At 42.2% G+C, this 7,500-nt stretch overlaps 1 protein-coding gene across 1 annotated transcript in view; it reads right to left on the bottom strand.

Moving 5' to 3' along the window:
• LOC310671626 (tubulin alpha-1C chain-like) overlaps positions 1-305 on the bottom strand; it is a 1,499-nt gene extending 1,194 nt beyond the window's left edge. Inside the window, exon 1 of the mRNA XM_083427980.1 lies at positions 1-305. This exon is cut by the window's left edge and continues 1,194 nt beyond it. The gene's annotated coding sequence lies outside the window, so the exon portion shown is untranslated.
• Positions 306-7,500: the final 7,195 nt, after the last annotated feature.

Raw genomic sequence — 7,500 nt, 5'->3', positions numbered from 1 at the left:
TCAGCTTGTCACAAGATCATACAGCAGAAGGCAGTCTCTGCAGAAGGCTCCTAGGCAGTGCAGCAGAGACTTCTGAATGGGATAAAGGAGAGGGGGACAGAGACACTGAGCCTCACTTAATACTATGTCCCTGTAGCTTCCAGACAACCATGACCTGTAATTCAAGGGCTAGACCTTATAATGAGAACATCTCAACCATTAAGCTCCCCTTCTTAGATCAACTGGTCCTGCTAAATTAATGCCTATGCTACTCCTGCCCCAGCTCTTAGCTTTGGAGGACTGATCAATCTGACCACACAAATTATTGCATGATCACACCACCTCCTCTGCTACTAGGGGTTTGGAAAGGGCAAAATCCAATTTCCTTGAAGATGCATATTCCTCTGGTAGCCATCATAGTTTCCTCCAAAGGCTGTGGGGTCTTGGCACTCACCACCTTGTGAGGTGGTAAGCAATGATGGGGATTGTAGTCTAACAATGTCTGGAGGACACAATGCTAGCTAACTCTGGTGTAGAAGATAATCCCTGTGTAGTGCCCCATGGACCTTTGCTTATTTAAGAATTTTGATCCTAACACTAATTCAATAATTTAAGATCACAACACAATACTATTCTTTATTATCTCCTTCCCACCGACAATGCTTACCCTTCAACATAACTGCCCGTGAGTTGTTGCATAAAGGACAGACAGACCTTGTATGATCGATCTCCTCCCTCTCTTTTGTACAACTTGGGAGTTACCAACCTGAGCAACATCCAAAATTGGGACACAGGGGCTGAATCAAATTATATTTTGCACCCCATTGGGTCCATCTGCACTTTATTGGCCACGGGAGCTGGCATACAGCTTCCGGTCATGTGGCCAGCATGACTAAGCTGCTTCTGGCGAACCAGAGCAGTGCACGGAAACGCCATTTACCTTCCCGCCAGAGCGGTACCTATTTATCTACTTGCACTTTGATGTGCTTTTGAACTGCTAGGTTGGCAGGAGCAGGGACCGAGCAACAGGAGCTCACCCCATTACCCTTCTGATCAGCAAGCCCTAGGCTTTGTGGTTTAACCCACAGCGCCACCTGCGTCCCATTCATTCCTTTGTGCCGTACAATTGCCTATCAATCAGATTCATTCTGTTCGTTAGGTCACTTTATACCTAGCCCAGTCAAAGTTGCATTTTATGCTAGCTGCAACTTCTAGACCAGCTTCTAGGGGGCGGCCCCACATAGGGTGCATTGCAATAATCCAATCTAGAGGCTACAATAGTCAACCGCCTATCTCAGTCCATGAATGGCTGTAGCTGTCTTGCCAGTCAGACCTGGGAAAACGACTTCCTCTTATATAAAGGTTTTATGAACCATATTCTACGGAATTTGTATAGAGTTTGGGAGAAATATAAAAATCTGCTGGAAAGGAAAACACCTTTATGGCTATCTGCTATTAAGGCTCTTACAATTAAGAGATTTAATAAGGATAGTGGGCAACTTGCAGGGAATTGCTATACTTTACAGTGGGGGAACCTAAACTGAAATCAGTGGAAAGTGTAAGGAGCCATTTCATAGACTGCCTACAATATCATCAGTTACATGAAATGTTTAAAATAGGCAGGAAAAATGTTTTTTTTTGGGGGGGGCAAAGCTCACAATTTGAAAAAGAACTTCTACAAAAGAAACTCTTATCTAAAATGTACAATCTGTTCTTAGATTGGGAAACAAGAGACGAGCTTGTCAAAGCCTCTATGAAACATTGGGCAATAGATACAGGACATAATATAGATTTTAATCTCTGGGGGAAACTTTGGAAAAGCGTTCTGAAGTTTACAGCATGTTATTCCTTGGAAGGAGAACTACTTGAAAATCATGTACAGGTGGTATCTAACTCCTGAGTAGACTTGCTAAGATGTATAAGACTGAATCTGATAAGTGCTGGAGATGCAATGAGCCCAAGGGTACGTTTTGTCATATGTGGTGGACCTGTAAAAGGGTAAAAGAGAACAGCGGTACCTCTAGTTGCGAACTTAATCCGTTCTGGAGGTCCGTTAGTAACTGGAAACCGCTCGTAACATGAGGTGCGCTTTTCCTATAGCGCCTCCCACTGCTGCCGCGCCGCCGGAGCGCAATTTCCCCTCACATCCCAGGGCAAAGTCTGCAAGAAGGGGCATCTACTTCCAGGTTAGTGGAGCGCGTAACCCAAAGAATTTGTAAGGGGGACAGTTCACAACATGAGGTATCACTGTATTGGGAAATAATTCATAGTTAACTGGAAAAAAAATGTTTAAAAGTACCTTTCCAAAAAAACCCAAACAACACCAGAGTGCTTTTTGTTGGGGATAATTCAAATGGAAATTCCTAGGTGTCAAATAGGGTTATTCATGTATGCCACTACTGCGGACTGTGTTTTGTTAGCCCAAAAATGGAAAACAAGCAAAGTCCCAACTAAAGAAGAATGGAGACTTAAGCTGATATTCCAACATATAGAATAAGTGAACCAGAAGAACATATGTTTAAAGAAAATTGGAAAATGTTTATTGAATATGGGGGGGGGGGATATTGTACATATGAAAACACTGGCAGCAATAAGATAAATTCAACAGTGTAAATAAGTTTTGATGGATGCAATAATGGAATACTGAATGGTTTAGTTTATATAAAATATGCAGGGATTTATGTTACGCAAAATGAACCACGGAAAGAGGAGAAGGGAAGTCATTGTTATTTTAAGGTTGTTTAAATGAATACAGTGGTACCTCTGGTTACGAACTTAATTCGTTCCGGAGGTCTGTTCTTAACCTGAAACTGTTCTTATCCTGAGGTACCACTTTAGCTAATGGGGCCTCCCACTGCCACCACACGATTTCTGAGGTAAAGTTCTTAACCCGAGGTACTACTTCCGGGTTAGCAGAGTTTGTAACCCGAGGTGTTTGTAACCCAAGGTGCCACTGTATTCTAAAATGTAAAAAAAAAAATTAAAAAAAAAATTATGAGGGTGGGGGAGGAAAAGGCCTTCCACGTCACTGAGGTCATCTAGGAGCACCCTCAGCCTGTGAACCTGTTCCTTCAGAGGAAGTAGCATGTCGCTCAAAGCATAGAATCATAGAATCATAGAGTTGGAAGAGACCACAAGGGCCATCGAGTCCAACCCCCTGCCAAGCAGGAAACACCATCAGAGCACTCCTGACAGGCTGTGGACCAAATGATCCAAACTGGCTAACTGCCCACCCACAGCGCTTCCACCTTGGCAGGATTCAGACCCTGTTGCTGGCCATCACGCAGCCCACCTCTGAGTCTAGGCACTGGTCCAGACCTCGCATGACCTCTCTTGATTCGGATGTGGGAAAGAAATTTATTCCTACTCCTTATTTACTTGCCCCTGTGATTGAGTTTGTTGGATCGTTAAACCTCCTATTTGTGGCCAAACGTTTTCAAATTGATTTACTAAAAAAAAAAAAAAAGTCAATTAAGATTACAGGAATTCATTCATTTCCTGCCCAACCCCTACACCCACCACCCCAAATCTCCCATCCTTCCTTCCTTCCTTAACTTCCCCCCTTCTCCAGTGACACAATGCCCTCCCCTTGTTTTCCTCAAGTTTCTCCTGATTCAGCCTTGTGTCAATGTTCTGCTCTCACCACTTCTTCTCCAGTGTCTTCCAATAACTCGTCATCCTCGCCTTCTCCATCTAACTCAGGCTTCCTCAGCCTCGGCCTTCCAGATGTTTTGAGACTACAATTCCCATCATCCCTGACCACTGGTCCTGTTAGCTAGGGATCATGGGAGTTGTAGGCCAAAAACATCTGGAGGGCCAAGGTTGAGGAAGCCTGCATTAGGCATTTGTAGTTTGCTTAGCATTTCCACTCTCAAACCCTGAAATAATTGGATCTGATCTCTGCCATAGTGTACACATCCCATCTGACACACATTGTTTAAAATGGTATCTTTTGTCCAGCTACAGATGAACGGTTCATTTGCATTTATTGGACAAACCTGGAATACTTTAGTCAAAAGCAGTGTCCTGGTGGAAATCGGCTAAATGTCAAGGAAAATCGACCTATGGCAACTGATATCAGCAGTGTTATTTTTGCCAATTTTCCTTAAAAAAATAGCTTTTAAATTTTTAAAACAATAAATTTTATTTTTGAATTTTCTATTTTACATTATCAAACAAATTAAATACATAGACATATAATCCCTTTTGACTTCCTCCCCCCCAATGTGGACTTTAATATAATGATTTCCCCCTCTGCACCTCTTTTATAACTCCATTCTCATAAATCCTTTGTCAATCCATAGTTCAAATTTTTACTACAAGTTTTATGTCAATCCTACCAATGTACGTAATTGTACAAATGTGATCAGTGGTTGGCTTCCACCTTTCGTCCATGCCTTCATTCCTCAAATTCCCTCCATGAGAAAGTTAGGCTAAGGGCCTGCCCTTCATCTTCCTGTGAAGACAGAGGCAAGTTATTCGTTCAGCCCAGGGCTGGTCCAAGACTTTTTAGCACCTGAGCCCCACCCCAGCCAGGGAAGAAAGAGCGTGTGAAGTGCTACATCAGGAACATGGAAGGAATAAATATATCCACCGGAAAGAGGAGGAGACTAGCAGCATCAATGTTTTAAGCATAATCTTCAAATTCTTCAGGAAAAACCTGTATTGCATCCCTTCCAACATTTCTCTGATTAAAATAGGAATGTCCTATTCCTCCATAATAATCATTTTATTACTTGTAATACTTTATGACTTTATTACTACTGTGGTGCCTCGCAAGACGAAATTAATTCGTTCTGCGAGTTTTTTCGTCTTGCGAAGCACCACTGTGTATTTCCCATAGGAATGCATTGGCGGTTTTAAAAAAAAAGGCGCAAGACGTTTCGTCTTGCGAAGCAAGCCCATAGGGAAATCCGTCTTACGAAGCAACTCAGAAAACGGAAAACCCTTTCGTCTTGCGAGTTTTTCGTCTTCCGAGGCATTCGTCTTGCAAGGTACCACTGTACTATTATTACTTTATTACCCCTCCCATCTGACTGTGTTGCCCCAACATATGTTAAATATATAAAGCATAATTAAACATTAAACATTAAACAACTTCCCTATACAGGGCTGCTTTCAGATGTTTTCTAAAGGTTGTATAGTTATTTATCTCCTTGGCTCAGGGGTCACATAACTCCATACCCTCTAATCTTTATCTGATGCAAATAGGGATGTCCTAAAACCACAGAGCTGAATCCCCGCGATAGGTTGAGCTCCTGTTGTTCGGTCCCTGCTTCTGCCAACCTAGCAGTTCAAAAGCACGTCAAAGTGCAAGTAGATAAATAGGTATCGCTCCAGTGGGAAGGTAAACGGCATTTCCGTGCGCTGCTCTGGTTCACCAGAAGTGGCTTAGGCATGCTGGCCACATGACCCGGAAGATGTACGCCGGCTCCCTTGGCCAGTAAAGCGAGATGAGCAACCCCAAAGTCATCCGCGACTGGACTTAACTTTCAGGGGTCCTTTACCTTTAAGGAAAAGTGAGACATTCCAGGATCAAATCAGAAACTACTTCTGTAAATTCACGACTATCCCTGGAAAATAGGACACGTGGAGGGTCTGCTATTGTTCTGGTTTTCCAAACAGCTTATGGGGAAATCTAATGCTCTTGATTTTCCCATTCATCTTCCTTTTTACTAAACCCCTCATTTTTGTCTACTCAAATGTGACTTTTATACTTCCTGGTCAATTATCCCCTCATGTATACATTGAGTTGAACAACGCTTGCATTCCACTAATTGCATCCTAGGGCAGAGTCATTTAGGATAGAAATTTTACTTCTTTATCATGCCTGGAATACATATCTACCCAATTTTACAGCCTCCAATATTTCTCTGATGAAAATCAGGACATCCTATTTAATAATAATAATAATAATAATAATAATAATAATAATAATACCCCACACATTTGACTGGGTTGCCCCAGCCACTCTGGGCGACTTCTAACATATATATATAAACTTTAAACAATAAAAAAAACTTCGCTATACAGGGCTGCCTTCTCATAAGGGTTGTATAGTTACTGATCTCCTTGGCTTGGGGGTCACATAACTCCATACACTCCAACATTTCTCTAATGAAAATAGGGACGACTTAAGGAAAAGCGGGATATTCCAGGATCAAATCAGAAACCAGGACGGCTTCTGTAAATCCAGGACTGTCGATGGAAAATAGGGAGCCTTGGAGGGTCTGCAGTCTATGTGAAGGAAAGGGAGATGGATGTAAGAAGGAGCAAGCAAAGAGGCAGCTGTTAAAAATATCATCTAACCAGACATAGCCAACCCCACATATTGCTAACTGGAGTCCGTCCAATGATGCTTTTGTATTTATGCAGATACAGCTGCTGCAGACGCTGAAGGAGGCAGCAGTCATTAATGTAATCCATTCCGATTCGCCCTTGCTGGAGTATCCTGCTGTCTGGAAGAAACCACTTGGCAGGAGCTTGCTTTCTCATGCAGAGCTGGCTGAATTCCGAGTTGCAGACTTAGCAACCTGCACCCATCCATTTATTCCACTGCTTGTTGGGGCTAGAACAAGCGCTGCAAAGGAGAGATTGGAAGCTTACTGGCAAGGGACAAAAATAAAGCAGAACTGTTTTGACACTCAGAGGAGTCCTGCAGGCCTCATTCCTAACCTACAAACTCATTGATGTTAGGGTACTTTTGTAGCAATACAGGAAAGACTGCTGACACAATCTACAGTGTTACCTTGGTTCTCAAACGCCTTGGTACTCAAACAACTTGGAACCCAAACACTGCAAACCCAGAAGTAAGGTTCCGGTTTGCGAACTTTTTTCGGAAGTCGAACATGCTCCATTTTGAGAGTTACACTTCCAATTTGAGTGCCACACTTCTGTTTTGAGTGTTACGCTGAGGTTTGTCTGTTTTTGCTATTTATTTTGCGTTTTTGTTTTTGCGGCTCTCTTTGTTTTGTTTTTGTGACTGTGTGGAACCCAGCTACTGATTGATTGATTGATTGATTGATTGTGTGACTGCAGTACATTGTTTATTGCTTTCATTTTATGGAACAATGGTCTTGTTAGATAGTAAAATTCATGTTAAATGGCTGTTTTAGGGGTTGTTTTTAAAAGTCTGGAACGGATTAATCCATTTTGCATTACTTTCTATGGGAAAGCGCGCCTTGGTTTTGGAATGCTTTGGTTTTGGAATGGACTTCTGGAACGGATTAAGTTTGAGAACCGAGAACCACTTTACTGAAAAGTACTCAAAAATGAAGGGGTTTCAAAGAGCAGCAATATACGGCTCCAAAAGCACATTTTGGAAATGCAGGTTTTAATTCCAGCTCAATCACGGCATGTAATAAGGACTTGTACTTTCTCATTCTAATATGCAACTTCTGTATGTAGTTAGTCATCAGCTTCTGAGACAGCCTTCAGAACTCATCTCAGCACATCTTCTTTGCTCCATTTCCCCACTTTTTCTAGAGTCACCTTTTAGCTATTTTTATTTGATTCGTTTTT

This window comes from Podarcis tiliguerta (genome assembly GCF_965153285.1).
Source record: "Podarcis tiliguerta genome assembly, chromosome: 2".
NCBI lineage: Eukaryota > Metazoa > Chordata > Lepidosauria > Squamata > Lacertidae > Podarcis > Podarcis tiliguerta.
The sequence above is the reverse complement of the archived record's forward strand: the minus strand, read 5'-3'. Positions and strand labels throughout refer to the sequence as shown.